The 24,501-nt window shown below is 42.9% G+C and overlaps 1 protein-coding gene and 1 long non-coding RNA gene across 4 annotated transcripts in view; one reads left to right on the forward strand and one right to left on the reverse strand.

Annotated features, from left to right (window-relative positions):
- The window catches only part of NTNG1 (netrin G1), a 512,747-nt gene that overhangs the window by 432,817 nt on the left and 55,429 nt on the right, over positions 1-24,501 (forward strand). The gene's annotated exons all lie outside the window — the stretch shown is intronic.
- Positions 23,523-24,402, reverse strand: LOC115100170. Its single transcript, XR_003858984.1, has 3 exons — positions 24,266-24,402; positions 24,080-24,154; positions 23,523-23,656 (listed from the first exon to the last, which is right to left on the reverse strand). It is a non-coding gene; the product is annotated as an uncharacterized LOC115100170 (long non-coding RNA).

Genomic DNA, 24,501 nt, shown 5'->3' on the forward strand with positions numbered 1-24,501 from the left:
TTTACTAGAATTGACAACTTGATTTAGCTTTTAGCTGAAATCTTTCTGTTTTTAATGGGGTTATTTTTGGTGGTAGCTTCATAGTGTATCTGTTCAATCTGATTCCATCGCCTCTTTCCGCATTGAAACTGAATAGATAATTGAGAAGACTGAGGCAGCTAGCTGTAAAGCAACAGGGCATAGCAATATTATCCCTACAGCTAAAGTATTCCAGAAAAAAAATCTGTAAGAAATGTGTCTAAGCAAATCCCGAAAACATTTTATATAATTGCATTTTTTTGCAGTTTACTGTTGACGTTCCTCTGTTACGTACTAACTAATCAGTACTGGATTTGCTTAATAGTGGCGAGGGAATGTTGGCCATTCTTCCCCTGGCTTCCTGGCAAGCTACTTCTTCTGTAGGCTTTCTCCAGGGTTTTCTGCTTCCAGAGCTATTTATTTTGCTTCAGTGATCAGCCAGTCATATTTATAAGCCTTTCAGTGGGCAGAGAAAGCTTGCCCGATGAAGAGTTCATGACGAAGGGTGTAAGGAGAGAAAAGAAAAGATAATGAGGAGCTGCAGAATGAATGTGTTTATGGATGAGCAAGAGAAACTTAAACTTCATGTGGAAACAAGCAAAGAGCCAGTGTTGTGACTTGAGGATTAGGGGTTACATAGTCTCAGCGATTCTGAACAAAGATAAGTCATGAAGTCATGAAGAGAAAGATGACTCAGCAGGAGGTCTTCATAAAGCAGGTTGCAGTAATCATAAGTCGGAGGTGATAGGAGACTGAACGAGCTTTTTGGGAGCTTGGTCAGAAAGGATGGATTTTAGTGATGTTATAGAGGAAGAACCAACACAATTTAGCCGTTTTGGTTGTATATAGAGAGAGAGCGGCATGAAAGATTTTCCCAATGTTATGGGTTGAGAGAGCTGGGAGGATAAGAGTGCCATCCATAGAGGTAGAAAAAAAGGGAAGAGGGGAAGCAGGTTTTGCAGGAAAACAAGAAGTTTTGTCTTAGCCATGTTAAGTGTAAGGGGGCAGCAGGAAATCCAGGCAGTGATGTCAGACAAGCAGGCTGAAATTTGGGATTGAACTTGTGAAATTTCTGGTATAGAGAGGTAGATCTAGGTGTCATCATCATAAACGTGATACTGAAAACAATAGGGGGGGGGGGGGGTTAGAGTGTCGAGGGAGGAAGTGCTTATAGACAAGAGAAGAGGGCCCAGGACAGAGCCTTGAGGCACATTGACCAATCGTGGAATAATAGTGAAGAAAGAACCACCAGAGGATACAGTTAAAATGCAATGAGTAAGACAAGAAGAAAACCAGGATAGTCCCGAAATCCAATCAAGCACATGGTATTAAATGTGATCAACCGTTCTCAAATCATTGTAATTTATTCTGAATGGGTGCCACATTCGCAACCATGAGGATGCCAAAAAGAAATTTTGTAGGCATATTAGTAGAGGGAGGATGGGAATGAGACCCCATTTAGATACACTCAGAAGATAACTTTCAAAACTGCTCATGTGCACCCATATGCACATGTGTATGGGTGCATAGTAATTTACTACTGTATTTTATAACCTACACAAATGATATGCATGCAGGTTATAAAATGCGAGTACATATGCATGCATATATTCTTGCGCATCTAAAAAGTTCGCGTCAAGCAAGTTTGAACTTATCTGGATAAATGCTGATTTATCTATCTAAGTAGCAGCACAAAGCCGGAGAAGTCCGAAAAGCACTACTCAGATGGACACTTTTCAGACTTCTCTGGCTATGTAGGTGCGCTGCTAGTTAGCAGCATACATTGGAATATGGCAGATTAGTGCCGGTACTTATCCGAATAATATCACATTTGTCTGTCTAAGTAGTGGGAAAGATGCTATTTAGCAGAATAAATTGGAAATTTGCCAGATTAGCGTACACAACTCATATACCCGCGTATTCCAATTTTATAAGGATACATGTGTAGATTTTAATCAGATTAATTTGATACTTTTACGCCACATAAATCCCTTGACTTATAGGGATTTTATAACATACATGTGGCAATGAAATACCCATTTTTACCAATTAGTCTACCAGTTCACCCAGTCCATCTGCAGCTCATGAAGACTCTCTCTACCCTGTCATTTTTTCACTTTTGTGATGTTTCCGATCACTTACACCTGATATTGAGCAGAAGTAAATATAAATTAAAAGACTTATGCATGTCATTTTGGCAGGTTTTAAAATAGCAATGTACATGGGTATATTGGCCCCTCCCCAGAACACCCCCGGCCGCCCCCCCCCCCCTTTTTTTTTTGTCTACCCAATTTTACTCATGGTCCCTGATATATGAGCATATATTGCTGTTTTTAAAATCACATATACTTGCATGTGTGCCATTTTATGCGTACACAGACTCTTTTTTGTGCTCATCTTTTGAAAATCTTTCTTCCATAGTATAGTACCCAGCTCAACTATCTACAAGGCCAGTGGCAGTCAAACTTTTTCTCTAGAGCTTCCTGTAGGGAGGCTAAAGATTTGATGAATCATCTAGTGATATAAAAAAAATAGGTTTTACGATAGACACATGCAAATAAGCCATTTAGAATCCACTGAAGTGGAAATCCATTTATGAGGCTAATTTTCAAAGAAGGGATAGTCTGTGGGTACATTTTACCTGCAGAAATTTACATTGATTTTCAAAGTGAATGTACATACATGCTTTTATGTTGAAAATTCTTGGAAAGTACATGGACAAACTTCCCCGTACAAAGCTACACATGCTCCTGGCAAGGCATAACTTGTGCATGTGAATTTATGGGCATTATTTTTAAATGAAAAGTATGCTCATAAATCTGTGCATAAAAGTATGTGTGAAATCGAGTTACGCACATAATATTTGAGCCAAGACTGGCAGACTTTCTAATGAGGCACTCACATGTGCGAAGGGTAAATCACTAGAGCCACAAGACTTTAAGTCCACCATGTTAAACATAAATCATTTGTTTCAAGCACTATAAAGTGTCTCAATGTGACAATTGTAACTGTGATCAAAATACTTGTGTATTCCACTTTTTAAAGTGTCAGACCGCTACTCCAAAAAGCCAAAACTGCTTTGAATGACACCTAATACATTATAGTCAGGGTGATCACAAGGTTCATTTAAGCAATCGGTCTCTATATGAATTCAAGAAATCCCACATCCTTTGATCAAAATGCAAAATACAAAGAACTTACCTTTTCTTCCAGGTGGTCAGTAAACATGCATATCCAAAAATATTAACTTGTCCGAAGTTCCTCCTGACACAGCTGTGTTTCGGCATCAAATTTCCTACTGCTGCCATCTTTTTTTTCAGCTGCCAGGAGCATCTGGCTGCCTCTTTTTATAAAATGGTATATACACAAGTATTTTGATCACAGTTAATATTGTCACATGGGGACCCTTTTTTTGACACTTTATACTGCATAAAGAAACTGTTTTTTAACATGAGGCTATGATTATGGCACAAGCGATGGTGGACTTTATAAGAGTCGTGGGGCTCTAGTGATTTACCTTCATGCATATGAATGCCTCTAAACGCTTTCAATATCGGTGTCTTCAAGTCATTTATGAGGTATGTGGTTTCCTCGGCTGTATAATAAAAATGTGAAATCTTGTCCATGGCATTTTTACCTGGTCTATTACTTGAATGGATCCATCAGGTTGTTCCCTGTTGGGGATTTGTAATGAGCCATTTACGTGCATAAAAGCATGTCACTGATGTCAATTCCACTATCCATGTTCGATGCACGCAAATGGCTTTGAAAATTTAGCCCTGTCAAAGCATGTATGTTTTTTACTTATCTACCGGCTCATTTCACTACATCTCTTGGAAGGCCATTAATGACTTTAGTACATGTGTATTTTGTTCAGGTAAGCAATTAGCAGAATTGCATAGAGTTCAAAAAGTTTAACTAAGAAGTACTGCCCGGACCTAAATTATCAGATGTATTTAAAACCAAAAATAGCTTACTATATACATTTTAAAATGATCAAGTCATTCACAACCTATACTACAAACAGATGCAAAATACTTCTTAATTGAGATATTTAGGGGTGGATCCAACCTTCCAGAATTGAGGCCTTTGGGGCCAGTTCTGTCATAGAAGGGAGTGCAGGATTAGATCCTACCACTAACTGCTAATTAAACCAGTCATACAGAGTGCCACATATACAATGTTTTCCCCCTGTACTTTTGTACAGGTTCCATATACAGCTGACTTGTATAGGATTCAGACTCCAAACAGCATTTGAATGGGCACCCGTCTGACCCTACAGCTGTTCTACCTCAGACTGCAGCTTGAACTGATGTTCTGAGTCAACTAAGCCACACAGTCCCATGCAAAACAAATAGAATTGGCTCTTGCCTCAGATGATTAGTTCTTGCCTCATCTTTGTTGTCTGCACACAGAAACGGAGAGAGTCTGCACTTATTGCAATGAAACATCAATATGAAAAGAAGTGCAGAGAAAGTCAGAGTCCGACTTATTAACCATATAGCAAGTTGATTTTTATTGTTAAGTACGACAACTCCACTGTTTCAAATAATGCTTTAAATGGGCTCAATAAAAATCAACCTTGCTAATATGGTTAATAAGTTGGACTCTGACTTTCTCTGCATGACTTTTCATATTGATGACTCGTCTTTGTTGTAACATAGCTACAGTTACACAGATCATCAGAACCACATTTATGTAGCTTTCTCATTGCAACACACAATCTATAAATCCCAAATTGTATGACCTACAAATTCTATTCATCTGGTCATTCTTGTTTTCTGAAAATTGAGAAATTCAACACAGTCACCTTTACACTCTCTAATATATGTGGAATAGTCTTTTATCTGGCCTCTTGAAATAGTCATCCAGTTTTCTGGGATGGAAGAAATTGGCAGAGGTTATATCATAGAAGTGGCTGCAAATATGTGCCATATTGATCATTGTCAGTTACCTATACTGTCACTCCTCAGATACGAACAATGTATGAGAATAGCTGTGCCTTAGTATGAGAGGTTTTGCTAAATCATTTGCACAGCACCCATTAAAAACATAGCTCTGAATGTTTTAATAATTGTGATATACCGTATATGTTGCCATTCAAGTAATTTCCTAAGTAAAATGTGTTTCAGAGTAACCCTTGGCTCAAATTTAAAATTATTGCTAAGTGCATTTTCTGCTCCAACAGACTAGCTGGTAGAGCAGAAATGCTTCAGAGTGCGACTGTGGGACTGTGCATGGATGAAAGCATGTGAATTTCTGCAAGGAGTTGGGCCAATAGAGAAATGCAGTAGGAAGTGAACTGAAGAGCTAAGGATCTCTATGCATCCTTTACTTTGCCCTGCCTGTCAGACAGCTAAGTGGGAATCCCATATTGTGGTGGTTCTCAACCCAGTCTTCAGTGTCACTACTCTCGTTTTCTGGATATCCACTATGGATATGTATGAAATGTATTTGTATACAATGGAGGAAGTGCCCGCAGTTAAATCAAATGCATGCTCATTGTGGATATCCTGAAAGCCCAATTGGCCAAGCAGTCCCTGAGTATTGGGTTGAGATTCACCGCTATAGAGTATACCTATATGTGCTTATCTCCCAAATAGTCTGTATTTATAAAAGAAACATTAGAAATAAGGTCCAACAGATAAGCTGTAGGTGAGACCTTTCCAGTATATTGGACTAAGTGCAATAAAAAGGGCTCACCAACAACTTGTTATTTGGCTCCTTATTTCTACGTATTCAAGTGGACTAACACGGTAGCCACAATACTTTGCTAAAAGGAAAAGGAATGTTGGATATCTCCAAGGATTTGAACTGACCTGATAGATATTTAAGGACAATTCACAATTGCATACTTAGAGGTCATTTCTCTTTTATTCATCTAACTGAAGTCAAAAAAATGAAAAAAAAATAGCGTTTATAGCATTTATCAGTTTCCTATTTAGTAACTTTTTCCTTCACACAATTTAATAAAATATCTTTTTTCAAACTATTCAAAGTCTAACTCCTCGAAGATATTATGTTCATAACTTTTTTTCAGTTTTTCTTTTGCTCTACCTTTCTGATTTTTCTATTCATTTTTAAAACCTATCCAGTTGTTCCCAAATTAGTTTTGTCTACTGTTTGTTCTGTTCAAGTTGCAAACCACAAGAGAGGTAGGAATTGTGAATTCATACAGTGATTTCATGGTGTTATATGTTGTGAAAACATTATACTGTATAAATCCAGAATATCTGTGAAATATACCATTCCTATTAACTAGGGAGGCATTTTCAGCTGAAAACAGATGTGTTGAGTTACCCACAGAATACAAAATGTAAGAAAGAAAAGACACAAGCTAGTACTATAGACTATTGGTTTGTATAAAAATGGGTTCAATGTTTCTGAAAAAAAAATAGTTGTTTGTGGCTCACAAAATGAATGCATGTGACTAATTTATTGTCACTAGTGCAACTATCTAGATTGTAAATGAGGAAGCAGATTAATTGTTTGTTTGGGTACTGGGCAGTAAATAATTCAGAAGAGAGGGATATGGTATCACAGTCATGTGTCCTCTTAACAAAATATGTCCCTGAATTATGGGGCCCCATATGAAATAGACCTACTTAACACAATTTATAATAGCAATCTAAGTTATATGGCTCGATCTTCAATGGTTCCTATTTACATGCATACATTTGATACTGTTACATATTTTATGGGTCCCTAACAATGCACTCAATTCACAGTGCCTGGGGAAGAGTCAGACTTGGTGGGCTACATATTAACTTCCTTGAAAATAATAGAAAATGCTCACATTATGTGAACAATGAACATGAGATTCCCAGAAATTCTAAATTCAAACCTGGACTAGAAATGCTGATCAGGGTTTCTTCATTGCAGGCTTTCCTTAATTGAGCTATCTATGGTGTACATGACATCGGCACTTCAGGATAGTCACACATCTTGAAGCACTGATGCCACTTCCACTAATAATCTATCCTTCCAATTTGCGAAAGAAAAACGAAACCTTAATTAACACTTCTTACCCTGATTTGAATTTAGAAATCCAAGTAAATGAGAATGTAGTGATCACCCTGTGAAAGTGTTTCTTACTATGTACATTGTATTTTGAGTTGATATTATTCTATTATTCCATTACTGAGTTAATTTTTCTCACATGGTATCATTGCCTTGATGTTCGGAAATGTATTGCTTGAGCATGTCTTTCAAAGTAAAGACCACAACATAAAAATAGTTGCTTTCCATGTTCCTTCATCTTAACTCATCTGTGTACTTCTAAAAGTGTATGTGTTTATGTTCCACATCTTTTGATGGTGGGCTCAGAGGGCCAGATGTACTAAGGGGTTTCTCCCATCTTCTGCCTATGGAGAAAATCCTTAGTAAATGTGGCCCAAAGTGGCAATTACCAACTTGCTAGTTTACTGAAACAATCTGAACTCAGCTTGACCCCCTTATTGAAAATGATGATGAATTACACTGTTCCTAATAAAAAGAAATCCGGTTGCTTCCATGGTCATGATGGAAATTTAATTAACTTGTCCAATTTTTAGACGTTCTTAATAAATGCTGTTGAACACCTTATGTTCCTGCAAATTAGTTACACATCCTTCTTGACTGCTTTATCTGCATGCGTGTTCTTTGATTACTCCATGCTTCTGTTTGCTGCAAATTTCCATCCATGTCCTTTTTTTAACTTATGTGTATAAATTGACAAATAGTGAAAAGTCACACATGTAAGATGAAAAACACATGGATGGAAATCAGCAAGGGCATTCACAAACACATACATATTCCATTTCTCAACACCAACTGCTACTTCTCTCTCACTCACACACACACACACTCTCACACACGCTTTCTGACACACACCAACATGCACTCACAAATACATCTACACAAATAATAGTAGTATCTCTCTGTCACCAGCACACACAAATTCAAACTGTACCTCAAATACACACAAAGCTGCAATTTCATATACACGTATTTAAAAAAAAACTCTCTTGCACAAATAACCACACAAAACTCTTGCCTCTGTCACATACACATAAACACACACAAACATACATAAAAGACTCACTCTTGCTCACATAGACAGACCCAGTCTCATCTCTCTCTGTCTTTCGCACACACACACAGTGTAAAGAAAGCCTTTGGAAAGGCATGATGTATGCCTTTCTGATCTTGTTAGAGTAAAGCAGATAAAGGAGAGAATAAAGAGATGAGATGATCAAAGGGTTAAAGGGGCACATAAGGAAGATAAGGCCTTAGGGGAAAGACCAAATGATTTCTTTGCTTCGGTGTTTACTGAGATTGAGGAGACACACACATTATAATGTTTACAGGTTGCAGAGTCGTCCTGCCACCTGCAGCACTCATAGAAACATAGAAACATAGAAATGACGGCAGAAGAAGACCAAACGGCCCATCCAGTCTGCCCAGCAAGCTTCACACATTTTTTCTCTCATACTTATCTGTTTCTTTTAGCTCTTGGTTCTATTTCCCTTCCTCCCCCACCATTAATATAGAGAGCAGTGATGGAGCTGCATCCAAGTGAAATATCAAGCTTGATTAGTTAGGGGGTAGTAGGGGTAGTAACCGCCGCAATAAGCAAGCTACACCCATGCTTATTTGTTTTAACCCAGACTATGTTATACAGCCCTTATTGGTTGTTTTTCTTCTCCCCTGCCGTTGAAGCAGAGAGCTATGCTGGATATGCATCTAAAGTGAAGTATCAGGCACATTTGGTTTGGGGTAGTAACCGCCGTAACAAGCCAGCTACTCCCCGCTTTGTGAGTGTGAATCCTTTTTTCTTCTCCCCTGCCATTGAAGCTATGCTGGGTATGCGTGAAGTATCAGTTTTTCTTTTCCCCTGCCGTTGGAGCAGAGAGCTATGCTGGATGTGCATCGAAAGTGAAGTATCAGGCACATTTGGTTTGGGGTAGTAACCGCCGTAACAAGCCAGCTACTCCCAGCTTTGTGAGTGCAAATCCTTTTTTCCACATTTCCTCTTGCTGTTGAAGCTTAGAGTGATGTTGGAGTCACAGTAACCATGTGTATGTTTATTGAATAAGGGTATTGTGTCCAGGCAGTAGCCATCATTCTGGCGAGTCACCCACTCTTCATTGGCGGCCTCTTGACTTTATGGATCCACAGTGTTTATCCCACGCACCTTTGAAGTCCTTCACAGTTCTGGTCTTCACCACTTCCTCCGGAAGGGCATTCCAGGCATCCACCACCCTCTCCGTGAAGAAATACTTCCTGACATTGGTTCTGAATCTTCCTCCCTGGAGCTTCAAATCGTGACCCCTGGTTCTGCTGATTTTTTTCTTATGGTAAAGGTTTGTCGTTGCCTTTGGATCATTAAAACCTTTCAAGTATCTGAAAGTCTGTATCATATCTCCTCTGCTCCTCCTTTCCTCCAGGGTGTACATATTTAGATTCTTCAATCTCTCCTCGTACGTCATCCGATGAAGATCCTCCACCTTCCTGGTCGCCCTTCTCTGTACCGCTTCCATCTTGTCTTTGTCTTTTTGTAGATACGGTCTCCAGAACTGAACACAGTACTCCAGGTGAGGCCTCACCAAGGACCTGTACAAGATAACAACAGACTCCAGGCCAGCATGGATGCAGCTGCCAGTGTCTTCATCAACAGGAATGGTGCCATGAAGCCATCAATGCCATTGGTCCCTGGGCCCTTCTAGGCACGCATGCTTTTGGTGCCCTTTAAAGACCCTTCAGCGGGAAGCAGATCTGCTGGTGTGCACCATTGATGTCAAGCAGCCGGGTATAAAGGCCCCAGCTGCACTCCCTAACCTCACCTTATCAACAAGTTCTCATACTACTCAGCAGTGCATGTTCTTTCTCCAGCATTCCTGATCCTGCCTTGCTCCTGCTTTAATCCTCATGCAGCCTGTCCTGCCTTGTCCAGCCTGCCCCGACCTTCCAGTCCACCTTGCAGCTTCCTGCCTCCAGCCTTGCTCATCATGGTCCTTTGTTTGCCTGCCTAGTATTGACCTCTGCTTCGAACCTGGACTACTCTCTTACCTGCTGCCTGCCATTGACCTCTGCCACAGACCTTGACCACTCTTTGCTCGCTGCCTGCCCTGATCCTTGCCCTGACCTTGGTAATTGTCTGATTGCTGCTTTGCATGACTCCAGCCTATCCCCAATTCCAGCCTGACCACAGACTCTTTCTTCCTAATCGCCTGTGCTGTAATCCGCCTAGCATATCTACTGCTATAGGCAGAATCTAAACATTTTTAAATAAATAAATAAAATAAATGTCCTGCTAGCCCCTGAAACCCAGAAACTCAATCCGCAGGGAATAGGGCTGGTATAGGTGCAGATCCAGCCTTGTCCCAGCCTGACCACTAGGCCCAGCTGTCGGCATGGGCCTAGTAGATTCATCTACTAGGCTGCATCAACCATGCCACAGCACAAGGGTCCATTATAAATTTGCTAAGGTCATGAACCCACTGGACTCATCTGCACTTCAGGCCATACCAGGATTGGCCCAGCATATCCAGCAGCAACAAGAGGTCTTGACTCAAGTAATTGGTCTGCTTGAAGGATTGGCGATACAGATGGATGCTATGCAGGCCCAGCACTGACACCAGCTCCAGCACCCTTTGTGAAAACAAGATAATCTGTTTCTCAAGAATTAGGATCATTTCCTTCAGCAGTTTTGTCTGGTGCTTGATAAGCCAGGTCGTGCCTCATTGGCAGCAATTGATTTGCTGAGAATTCACCAAGGAAATTGCACCATGGGAAAGTATGCCATGTAATTCCAAACCCTGGCCTCAGAGCTTTGCTAAGGAGAGGATAGTCAGACAGCCATCTCTTGGCAAGGATTATCTGGGCGGATTAAAAATGAGCTAGCAGGCTGTGTTGTCCCATCCACATTGGAAGGCCTTATTGCCTTAGCCATCAGAGTGGATCTCAGATTCCAGGAATGCGCACAAGAAAGTAGAGTCACCCATGATCCCATTCGACTGGCTCCTTGGTTCCTGCAGCTACTGACATCCTCGTCCAGTGCAGTACAGGCAACCTCCTCAAAAGGACCTGTGGAGAAGTTTGGAAACTAGTACACCTAGGATTGGTCAGAGAGGCAATCCTAGGCTGATCCACTCTCCACAACTAGTGGTGCCTGTCTCTCTCACCATTGGGGAAACCTCAATTCATATAGAGGCCTTTCCGGACTCTAGGATGAGGTAATTTTATTGAGGAGACACTGGTCCATCAGCACAACCTGCTCACCACCACCACTTTGTTTTTTGGCGAGCCTCTGCCTGGTTGCCTGTCCATAATCACTGCCCCCTTCAGCATGCAGACAGGTCTCCTCCACAGTGAACATATTGACTTCTATGTGTTAACCAAGGCAGTCGACTCTGTCATTCACAGACTCCCCTGGCTATGACTTCACCAACCAGCCATAGACTGGGACATGCTATTTCCAGTCAGGGGCCTTCATGTGAGAACTGCTTCACTCGGGACCTGCCTCCAGTCACTGTGGCTTGGAATACCACCCCCAATCTACTGGGGTTGCCGTCCCAGTATGCCACTTTCTCAGATGTTTTTAGCAAGCAGCAGGCTGAGACACTAATACCTCACTGATTTTATGATTGCCAGATAGATCTCCGACCTGAGAAGACACCCCCCAGAGGTTGGGTCTACCATTATCAGCACCAGAGACAGAAGCTATGTCCAAATACATCCAAGAGGATTTGGAGAGAGGATTCATCCAGCCCTTGTCCTCACCTGCAGGAGTAGGCTTTTTCTTTGCAGCAAAAAAGGACAGGTCACTTAAACCCTGCATAGACTACTGAGGTCTCCATGTGATCACTCGGAAAAATTGTTATACTCTGCCTCTCATCTTCGAGCTGCTTGCTTTCAAGGGGCATAAGCCTTCATAAAACTCGATCTCCATGGGGTTTATAATCTGATATGGATACAAGAGTGCGATGAATGGAAGACAGCCTTTAACACCAGGAATGCCATTATTGTTATGACCATCGGCCGTGGTCAACCGCGGCCGACCCAACTCACATCATGTCATGCCTGGCTCTCCACTCCGGGTGAACTCGCTGCTGTGGCCAGCCGCTACCTCCGCGTTCCTTCTGACTCTCCGTGCCCCACGTGGCGGTTGGGACGCTGCCGACCTACGCTCCAACTCCGGGCCTCCTTCTGTCCTCCCTTTAAAGGCCCAATGGCGGGAACTCCAGATGCGTCCCCGGCTGATGACATCACAAGCCTGAGATATTTAAGCACCTCCTTTGGCCTATGCTAACCGACTTGGCAACGAGTTCCCTGAGCTCCTCTGGTGCTTGTTCCTGTTCTTTGGACCTGCGGTTCCTTCCTTGGATATCTACTCTCGGACTGTGACTCTGGCTCTAGGTACCCACTCCTCGGGGGCCTGTTCCGTGCTTCCCCGCTCCTCTGGGTAGCCTCAGCGTTACTACGCCAGAGATCCTGTCTCCACGCTTCCCCGTTCCTCGGGGTAGTCTTAGTGTTGCTACATCAGAGATCCTGTCTCTACGCCTCCCCGCTCCTTGGGGTAACCTCAACATCATTTACCAGAGATCTTGTCTCCACACTTTCCCGCTCCTCAGGGCAGCCTCAGCGTTACATCATCAGGGGTCCTGTCTCCGCGCTCCCCATTCCTCGGGGTCTGCCCTGCACGCTCCAGCATTGGAGATCCTTCCTCTGGTATATGCTCTCTCCAGGCCTGCCCAGCACTGCAATATCATTTAACTGTCCCCTCTCCTCGGGGCACCCCCGCAGTACAGCTACAGTGCAGGCACTTGCGATAATGTGGCTGTGACGCAGGCAGTTCTTCTACACCTCCTCTCTCCTGGACCACAGCCATGGTCCTGTTGCCTTTGTTTCCAGTCAACCTCATCTCCCAATGATGGGGACCTGTGAGGCCCAACCCCACAGGTAGCGTCAACTCCTACCTCGGGCCAAGGGTCCTCGAAAACTACAAAACCTAACAATTATGAATACTTGGCCTATGTAATGTCCCTGCTATCTTCCAACAGATGGTCAATGAAATCTGATACCTTCTGTATTCACATGTGGTAGTATATTTAGATGATATTCTAATCTCACAATTTCTGACACAACACCGTGAACACATAAAGCAGGTCCTGCAGAGACTTCAGGAGCACCACTTCTATGCCAAACTTGAAAAGTGTACATTTGAAAAGGATGAATTGCCCTTCCAGATTACATCATCTCCCGGCATGGGTTCTGCATGGATCCAGAAAAGCAGAAGGCCATTTTGAATTGGCCCCAGCCAGTTGGTCTCAAGGCTTTACAATGCTACCTGGGATTTGCAAATTACTATACACAATTCATACTTGGGTACTCTTTACTGTGGGTCCCTTCACTACGTTCACGACGAAGGGCACTGATACCAGAAATTAGCCGAAGAGGCCATCCAGGCTTTCAATCATCTCAAACAAAAGTTCCTCCAGAAACCCTGTCTCTGCCACTTGGATTCATCAAAACCCTTCATCTTGGAGGTAGATGCCTCTATAATTTGGGTAGGGGGTTGTTCTTTCTCAACATAATGACCAAGGGATTCTTTTGCCGTGTTCTTATTTCACCAAAGAATTCACTCCTGCTGAGAAAAACTATACGATCAGAGATCATGAACTCCTGGCAATTAAGTTGGTGTTGGAAGTGTGGAGTCACCTGTTGGAAGGGGGCTAGACACCAAATTAAAATCTATATGGACCTCAAGAACCTGGAATGTCTGCTGCAGGCCCAGCAGCTAAACCCCCAACAGGCTCGATGGTTGCTGTTCTTCAACCATTTTGATTTTGAACTACATTATCGTCCCATGGAGAAGAATCAAAGGGCTGACATTTTTCATGGTGTTTTGAGACTAAGGATGTCCTGGAATCCCCTCCCACACCATATAATAGACCCATGAGGATTGTGACCACTGCTACAATTCTAATACAACCCGGGAAAACTGTGGTTCTCACATGACTCAGAGAGAAAGTACTTAAATGGACACAATAATCTCACCTGGTAGAACATCCCGGGATCATCAAAACTATGGAATTAATCCTCTACCACTACTGGTGGCCAGAGGTGAAACAGAACATGAAACACTATGTAAAATCCTGTCCCACTTGTGCAAGGTATAAGAGCTCTTATGCTCACCTTTAGGGGCTGTTACAGCCATTGCTGGCCCAGGAGGAACCCTGGATCTAGCTGGCCATGACTTTGTCACTGACCTTCCCCTCTGTAATGGCTATACCACTTTATGAGTAATGGTAGATCACTTTTCTAAGATGGCTTACCTCACACTGCTTCCTGGTCTCCCATTCGTGTCTGAGCTGGCCCACCTTTTTGTATAACATATCTTCCTTCTATACAGACTCCCTTCCCATTCCCTCTCAGACCGAGGAGTTCAGTACACAGCCCAGTTTTGGAATAGCCTTTGTAAGAAATTTGATATCATTCTGAACTTCACAACTGCATACAATCAGAAAAGCAATGGGCAGACAGAACAAGTCAACCAGATTCTTAAAAACATCCACAGAGCCTGCATTAATGTTCGTCAAGACAACTGGACCTCCCTCCTTCTATAGGCAGAGTTCTGCAACAACATCCATGTGAGGAGTTCTTCCAGATCTTCATCCTTCCAAATAGTCTTTGGCCAGCATCCTAGAGTACCACTCCCAGTTCCAATCTCTGTCTTCTGTCCTGTGGCCAATGCCATGAGTCATGACCTGAAGGATCTATGGAAGAGAACACATCAGCTTCTCATTGCTGCTGCCCAGTGATTCAAAAATCAAGCCAACAAGAGGCATTGACAAACTCACAGAACATATAGAAAGACATGGTTTAATGGGACACAGCCATCATGGATTTACACAAGGGAAGGCTTGCTTCTTTAATCTTCTACATTTCTTTCAAGGGGTTAATAAACATGTGGATAATGATGAGCTGATGCATATAGTGTATTTAGATTTCTAGAAAGCATTTGACAAAGTCCCCATGAAAGACTCCTGAAAAAAAATAAAAAGTCATGAGATAGGTGACAATATACTATTGTGAATTGGTTAAAAGACAGGAAATGGAGAATAAGATTAAATGTTTAGCTTTCTTAGTGGAAAAAAAATAATCAGTGAGGTGCTTCAGGGATCTGAACTGGGACTGGTGCTTTATAATATATTTATAAATGATCTGGAAAAGGGTACGATGACTAAGGTGATCAAATTTGCAGATGACACAAAATAATTCTGAGTTGTTAATCGCAAGCAGATTGTGGGAAATTGTAGGAGAGCATTGCGAAACTTGAAGACCAGGCATCCAAATGGCAGATCAAATTTGATGTGGATAAGTGCAAAGTACAGGATGGCTGCACAGGTCTGTAGCATCCTAGGCAGACCAATGTAACATCACCCCTGCCTTTCCCAAACCCCTCTGACAGTGGCAGATATATAAAATTAGGGTCTCCCTCATACAGTGCTCACAGTGCTTTATCTTTCTAGTGCTCCATGATTGCTGTCACCTCTTCTTTTTTGCATTTTGAAAATGGCACCCTCACATACCCTGAAGGCGCCCTACCCACTGACACCAGACTATTCTACTACATAGTAGTGCCTAAAGGACACGCCACCCTGGCAAAGTGATGCAAATGAGGTAAAGTAACTCTTTGTAGTTACGTGATGTTAGGTTTCTTCATATTAGAAGTTACCACCCAGGAAAAGAATCTGGGTGTCAGAGTGGACAAAACATTGAATTCCTCAGCTCAGTGTGCAGCAGCAGTCAAAAAAGCAAACAGAACGTTAGGAACAATTAGGAAAAGAATGGAGAATAAAACAGAGAATGTCATATCACTTCTGTATTGTTCTATGGTGAAATTGCACCTAGAGTACTTTATGCAATTCTAGTCTCCACATCTCAGAAATTATATAGTTCAACTGGAAAAGGTACAGAGAAAGGTGACCAAAATGATAGAGGATGAAATGGCGCCCCTGTGAGGAAAGGCTAAAGAGGTTAGGGCTCTTCAGCTTGGAGAACAAATGGCTGAGAGGGGATATAGAGGTCTATAAAATCATGAGTGGAATAGAACTGGTAAATGTGAATTGGTATTTACTCTTTCAAAATATTCAAAAACTAAGGGACACGCCATATAAGTAGCACATTTAAAACAAATCAGAGAAAATTCTTTTTCACTCAACACACAGTTGATTTTCCACATCCTCTGGAATTTAATGCCAGAGGATGTGGTAAAAGCAGGTAGTGTAGTTGCGTTTAAAAAATGTTTGGACAAGTTCCTGGAGGAGAAATCCATAAACTGTTATCAAACAGATAGACTTAGGAAAACCACTACTTATCCCTGGACTGGCCATTGTTGGAAACAGGATATTGAGCTTGATGGACCCACGGTCTGACCCAGTATAGCAATTCTTATGTTCTTATGTAAGGAAAACAATCAATTTGTCAGGGAATATTTTATAATTTAGGCACAGAATTTTCTGAGATGTCAATTTAATCTTAAAATGCTTTAAAATGTAAAGAAAAAATGCATTTTAAAAATATCAATATTAAATAAGCTTAAAAATAAGGACAGTCTGATACTTTTGATTATAAGAGAAAAGGATTACAACTGTTTACAGTTAATTCTGAGAAAACTAGAAACTTTTCTATGGCATGAAAATATCACCAATTAGGGTTTTGCATGTAAATTAATACTTATATGCATGCCAGAGTGTTCCTTCCAACTTCGGCACGAGGCCGGTAGCATATTATCGACTAACTGATTTTTTGAGGCATGAACTTTCGAGGACAGAGTCCATCAGGAAGATGCATGTCCTTGAAAGCTCATGCCTCAATAAATTGGTTGGCCTATAAGGTGCCATTCTCCTCATGTCATTTTTGCTACTCTAGACTAATAGGGCTATTCCTCGGAATATCTTACAGCTTTGACTCCTATCCCAGAGAGCCAGCCAGAGCTTTAGTTCCATCATTGTCCTCATGCATTGGTTTAATCAGTGACTATAATGGAACCAGGGCATCTGTGACCAATCTGGCATGGAGGAGGGGGGGGTAGGTTGAGCCTTCCATCATGTATACATACATACAATGAATACACCAGCACTGAGGATAGCTACAGCTTTATTAATCACAATAACTTAAGAAGAATCTGATGTAGGTATCCAAGTTCTCCTAGTATACATAATTAATATAACTCAGTCCTGCCCTACTTTCCTCCCCCAATGCTGTAGAGGAGGAGGAGGAGGTTTTGAGGGAGGAGTCTCTCTTAGAGGTTATTTGGAAAAAGTCCCTCGATCTGGGCAGGACCTCTATTGCATTGGCACTACAGAGGCTCTAGCATGTCCCTGTTGTTGACCTCCTTCACCTAGCTGTAGCCATTGCTCTGTCCCACCATTAGAAGTGGGACCTTGAGTCCAATAATACTGATAATGATGATGTCCACAATGGCCCATGCTTTTTTGAACCCTGAAAGGCCATTCTTGAGGGGATAAGCCCTGGGAAACCATTAAGCCTGTCATGACTGCGAATGGACTCACTGCAAAGGCCCAAAAGGCCATAAGGAGCAACATGTCTTGTAAGGCCTCCAAGATGGTGCTTGCGGTGATGGAAGAGGTGCTGAACTGATCTCGGGGACCATGTAGGCAAGCCTGCCTCTGGAGGACACCACAAGATCCATAATCAAAAGCATTTAGCCAGCTAACTCAGAAGTCAACTAAGTTTGATGAGGCCAAAAACCTGTCATAAAGTTAGCTGGCTACAGGTAATAGGCTATCTTTAAGATAGCCAGCTATATTCAGTACTGCAGCTGCACCATTGAATATACCTCCAAGTTAGCCTGATAAGTTTATCCGGCTAACTTGAAAAGTGCACATTTGAAAAGATGAATTACCCTTGTACCTTGCTATGCCGAACTGTCACTTGCTCTGCTGAGCAAATGCCCAGGTGCAAAGAGGATCTCCTATCACTGCTGGGGGGGGGGGGGGCCTGAAGTCACCGCTTCAACAAGACCCCAAAGCCTTCTTGTGAGGCAGGAGTTCACCTTTCTTGGAATCCAGCTCACCCTCTTCCTTTGCTGGGATTTGTACCCTGCTATTCTGCTCCTGTCTCCCCTGCCTCACCTCTACTTTCTGTGTTGCAGGTCCATGGCAAAGTTATGGCCTCTGCCCTGAAATTCCATCCCCGGCTGACCGGTTCCTGAAAATTCTGATTCCAGAATGCAGACACTCAGGACCTAGTCCTTCTTCCTCACTTAAGGCCTTTAACCCTGCCCCTGCATACCTGGGGCAACAAGAGCTGTCATGTCTACTCATTTCCTGCAGTGAATTGCCCGATTATTCTGTGTCAGGGTTTCTGTTTAGCCATAATCGCCCCCGACAGGAAATGGTTTGAGATTGGGGCTGTCAGTCTGGACCATGGGGTATGCTTGCCTTGTTTCCCTACTCCTTGCGAGTTTAAAATGAAATTAAAAAGTCACTTTTTTAATGCCAGGGACAGCAGCATGCTGGAGCTTTAAATAAAAGGAAAGCAGGAAGGTTGTTTTTTTTTATGGTGTTTTGTTCTTTAAACAGCTGAGGCAGGAGCAGCTGCAGGCCAGAGAGGGGAAGGGGAGGACCCAGCAATTCAACAAAAGTTTGTCCATGCTAGTAACATGAGAAGCAGAAGGAAGTGGCCAGTGCCCTGACTGGACCCATTCCTTTAATTCTCATCACACAGCACTTTGTCTCCTCCTGAGCTTTTTGCTTCCTTAGGCCTATCAGTCTGTACACACACAAGGTGGGGGAGTTTATATGCCCCCACTCACCCACCCTGGGATCAGGCAGGAGGGAGTGAAGAATGGTGGTTCCAGCATACCTTGCAGAGTTCATCAAACCTGGAGACCCTAGAAATGATGGGGGGGAGAGAAACCTTGTTGGCCGCATGACTGAAAGGTGCCATGGTCAGGGGCACTGATCCAGTTGCATGGCAGACTACCGCTATGAACTCATTACTGTAGGAGGAAAGAAGCCAGATGCTGGTCACATTTGCCCGAGCGCATCTCTCATCCCACCCTGCCTAGAGGTAGGCACGTCATCCTTTCTCCTCCTCCCCCTCCCACCCTTCTTACACCAGGCATTCAGGTTATACCCAGCACAATGCTGCTCATTTCCATTCAATATTGGTGAATCAGCATACCTGGGAACTTTTGACTTCCAGTCATCCTGAGATTACTATAGATTAGCGGGGGGGGGGGGGGGAATGGCAACTGCATAGCTGGACTGGATGCTCACAATTTTGCTCTCATAAACACTCTTACATGTTCACACTTACTTTCACTGTTCATTCTCTCACATTCTCACATATCCATTTACACCTATACTTCTGCCATTCTCCCACCAACACAACACAGATGGACTGAATCAAATCACGGTGAACCTAGAAGATGTGGTAGGCCTGATTGACAAACTGAAGAGTAGTAAATCACCTGGACCGAATGGTATACACCCCAGAGTTCTGAAGGAACTAAAAAATGAAATTTCAGACCTATTAGTAAAAATTTGTAACCTATCATTAAAATCATCCATTGTACCTGAAGACTGGAGGATAGCAAATGTAACCCCAATATTTAAAAAGGGCTCCAGAGGCGATCCGGGAAACTACAGACTGGTTAGCCTGACATCAGTGCCAGGAAAAATAGTGGAAAGTGTTCTAAACATCAAAATCACAGAACATATATAAAGACATGGTTTAATGGAACAAAGTCAGCATGGCTTTACCCAGGGCAAGTCTTGCCTCACAAATCTGCTTCACTTTTTTGAAGGAGTTAATAAACATGTGGATAAAGGTGAACTGGTAGATATAGTATACTTGGATTTTCAGAAGGCGTTTGACAGTTCCTCATGAGAGGCTTCTAGGAAAAGTAAAAAGTCATGGGATAGGTGGCGATGTCCTTTCGTGGATTGCAAACTGGCTAAAAGACAGTAAACAGAGAGTAGGATTAAATGGACAATTTTCTCAGTGGAAGGGAGTGGACAGTGGAGTGCCTCAGGGATCTGTATTGGGACCCTTACTTTTCAATATATTTATAAATGATCTGGAAAGAAATACAACGAGTGAGATAATCAAATTTGCAGATGACACAAAATTGTTCAGAGTAGTTAAATCACAAGCAGATTGTGATAAATTGCAGGAAGACCTTGTGAGACTGGAAAATTGGGCATCCAAATGGCAGATGAAATTTAATGTGGATAAGTGAAAGGTGATGCATATAGGGAAAAATAACCTATGCTGTAATTACACAATGTTGGGTTCCATGTTAGGTGCTACAACCCAAGAAAGAGATCCAGGTGTCATAGTGGATAACACATTGAAATCGTCGGTACAGTGTGCTGCGGTAGTCAAAAAAGCAAACAGAATGTTGGGAATTATTAGAAAGAGATGTTTAAAATCATGAGAGGTCTAGATCGGGTAGATGTGAATCGGTTATTTACTCTTTCGGATAGTAGAAAGACTAGGGGGCACTCCATGAAGTTAGCATGGGGCACATTTAAAACTAATCAGAGAAAGTTCTTTTTTTATTCAACGCACAATTAAACTCTGGAATTTGTTGCCAGAGGATGTGGTTAGTGCAGTTAGTATAGCTGTGTTTAAAAAAGGATTGAATAAGTTCTTGGAGGAGAAGTCCATTACCTGCTATTAAGTTCACTTACGGGTAGATTTTCAAAGGGGTACGTGCATAGGATACGCGTGTACCCATCGAAAACCTACCCCTAACCCCCCCCTGCGCGCGCCGAGCCTATTTTGCATAGGCTCGGCAGCGTGCGCAAGCCCCAGGATGCGCGTAAGTCTTGGGGCTTGCATGGAGGGGCGTGTTGGAGACGTGCCTGGAATGACGAGGCGTTTCGGGGGAGTGTCTCGAGTGACGCGGCATGTTGGGGGAGGCGCCGTGGGCGTGGTTTCGGCCCAGGTGCGTTCTGGGGGCGTAGCCAGCACCCGGATCGGAACACGGAGCGGGGCAGCCGGCCCGGCATGCGCAAAGTTACGCCTGCTTCCAGCAGGCGTAACTTTGCCAACAAAGGTGGGGAGGGGTAGATAGGGCCGGGGGGGTGGGTTAGGTAGGGGAAGGGAGGGGAAAGTGGGGGGAGGGCGAAGGAAAGTTCCCTCCGAGGCCGCTCCGATTTCGGAGCGGCCTCAGAGGGAACAGGCAACGCGCGCCGGGCTCGGCGTGCGCAGGTTGCACAAATGTGCACCCCCTTGCGCACGCCGACCCCGGATTTTATAAGATACGCGCGTATCTTATAAAATCCAGCATACTTTTTTTCGCACCTGGTGCGCAAACAAAAGTACGCCTTCACGCAATTTTATAAAATCCGGCCTTTAGAGAATAGCCACTGCCATTAGCAATGGTAACATGGAATAGACTTAGTGTTTGGGTACTTGCCAGGTTCTTATGGCCTGGATTGGCCACTGTTGGAAACAGGATGCTGGGCTTGATGGACCCTTGGTTTGACCCAGTATGGCAATTTCTTATGTTCTTACACACACTCACATCTCTCCCTCTTCCATACACACATGCCCACTCACTTTCACACCATTGCTCACTTGCACTCCGCTCTCTCCTGCTCACCTACATACACTCTCAGATCTCTTCTTCCTACACAAATACACACTCACTCACTCTCACAGACATGCTCATTCATTCTCTCTCCCCCCCCCTTTCAAAACACACTCGCAACAGCAGACTCTAACTTGGGCTCCTGGAGCAGCAGCAGCCTCTTCCTTCTCCTCCTGTGCTGCGGAAGTGGACATTGCCTGTTTCTTACTCCTCATATGATGCACGGGCAGGAAATCACAATGTCGATTGGCCAAGGCAAACAGGATGGGACGGGCAAGTGGCTGGATACAGGAAACAGGCTGTGCAGGAGCAGGTGGTGTCACCAGGAAGAGTTAGAAATCTCTGTTGAGTTCCTCCTTTTTCAGCCGTGCAAGACCAGTGACTTTCCTTTCTTCTTTCCGGGTCCAAGCAGATTAGTTTTGCTGCAGCACCCGGAGATTTCTGGTATTGGACCAGAGACCCAATAATTCTTTTAGAATTCCAGTCTTCAGGCCAAATCCAGACAATTCCCAGGTATGTGAATCAGGGAAGGGTGGAGTTAGTTTTGGTTTGTAGCACATGCATATTCAATTGTTCTGGATTATACAATGGAGCTGCGTTTACAATTGTCACACAATGCATTATATAAACCCCAAGCAAGGACTCAACAACACTATTGGTATCATGGTAGAACCTATTAATATCCACTTTTGTATCCTATGCTTGTGCTAGCGTCTACATCTGAATGCCATTTTTCAAGGATCAGTAATCCATATCTGATTGTTACAGTCCAGATGTCTGACAAGTCCACAGGGAGATAAGAGAAGTCTGAGCAGCCGTTAATTTCAAGTATCTGCTCAGGAGGTTAAAAATAAAAGAATTATTATCCTTTCGTGTGCTCGGTCATCCATATCAGGCTCTCCTGGACACTCTTCTGCTGTCTCAGGGAGACTTGGAAGAACAGAAGTCAAATTCAGTCCTTCCCCCTTTTTAATTTTTACATTCTCAGTTGCTATTTCACAGTTTAGATTATATAGAGCCTCAATACAAAATCTGTTTGTTTTTTTTACCACTATCCTCTTCTACGTGCTGTCTAGAAGTGCTAACATTTCTGTAACGTAGCACTTAGGAAGTGTTCATGAATAGCATGAATATTTTGTAAAAAAAAGTTACAAACATCTTTTAGAATGCAAACGTGTGCTATAGCTGTTGTTGTTACCGCTAATTAAGGATATCAATAATCCCCTTATTTTAAGCACCTAGGGTGAGTCAAAATGACTGCTGTCCTCATGTGGGGCAAGAGGTCTTGGGAGATGAACTTCAGATCCAATGCAGGTGTGATTTCACATTCATTTCAATTCATTCATTTTTTTTCCCATTAATCATATAGTATTTCAGGCAGCTAGCATAGGGCTTGATGTATCCAGTCATTTTGACTTCTGGAGGGAGACCAGTAAAAAAAACCAGTCGTGGGTTTTGCTGAGCAGCACCTGTTGCAGAAGCAGATATCTGAGAGAGATTTGTAAACATAAAAAATATTCCTCACAGCCGGAGAGATATGCATGGCATGCAGAAGACGCCATTAACACCATATCCGTTCTGCCCAGAGATGAGTCCTCAAACACTCATTCACACAAACGCATGCAGGCTTTTTATTCGCCTTCCTAAGCTCTCAGACCTGAATGTATTCATGGCTGGCAGAATCCTGGAATACTCTATATAGGAGCACTTTCACAACTTTTCTGCACACTGAGAAAAAAAATGGAAAGTATCTGCGCTCTATCCAGTGACGCACCCAACAATATTTGAATCATCTTCTGTCTTTAACACACTGCCTAAAGTTTTACAGAGGAAAGCTTCTGGTCTAGGGTCAATGCCATTTTTGTCTGCCAGGTATTATAAGCTTCACCTTTAATGAAAAGAACTCTTTGCCGGCGCAGCATTTCATTGTGTGCCTCCAAAAAAAAACAAAACCACTTCAGGAGGTACATCCTTAAATCATCCGTCCGTCTGATCACTTCCTGCACCCATCATTAACAAACACTGCAGAAAAACGAAAGCAAGTGAGCAGACAAATGGCATGGGCCAGGCATGAGCCAATATCCAAGAAAAGATGAAAGAGAATGATGGGTGAAAGCAGAAACATTAATGAAAGCGACAGCACTGTAACCCATGGCAACCGATACGTGCAGGAAGGAAACAGAAACCTCAAATTTGCTTCAAAAGAGGATGTACGCCAGAGCTGCACCGAACAGCTGAATGGTCCTTACCCAGCCCAAATCAATAGGACATGCAGTGCAGAGTGCGGGCAGCACACCGGACAATCCACGTGAATGCGCAGCCTCACATGCATGACACTGGCAGAGCCAGCTCGCCACAGGAGCATGCATTATAATCAGCACACGAATTTATGCTGGCAGACTCACACATGCAGTCGTGCATCCAAACTGAGGAAAAACTACTGACCACCACCACACTGCTGAACGTTTATTCTCCAGAGCTGCCCCATCCCATCCAGGTTCCAGGCTTGTGAGCAGCAGTCTGAAAAATAAAGACGTACAAAATAGAACTTCTCAGTTAACAAATGGTAACATTTCAAACATCAGTAAAAATGTGGCATATAACCTGTAATCTTAGATCATCAATACAAACCTGCGCAGATTGCTCAAATCAACTATAGGTAATTCCTCCTCTTCTCCATTTTCACATGTATTTCACATATCAAGTATGACTCTACAAAGACAAGTATTTAAAAGGTTTGACAGGGGTATTTTCCAGACAGGGGTACTTTCCAGAGCATCTATAAAGGTGGTACAGATAATGCAAGAAAGGATTTTAATAAAGGGATACAAAGCTAAGGGTAGAAGGCAGGATGTGACTTCATACCC

This window comes from Rhinatrema bivittatum, chromosome 10, assembly GCF_901001135.1.
Source record: "Rhinatrema bivittatum chromosome 10, aRhiBiv1.1, whole genome shotgun sequence".
NCBI lineage: Eukaryota > Metazoa > Chordata > Amphibia > Gymnophiona > Rhinatrematidae > Rhinatrema > Rhinatrema bivittatum.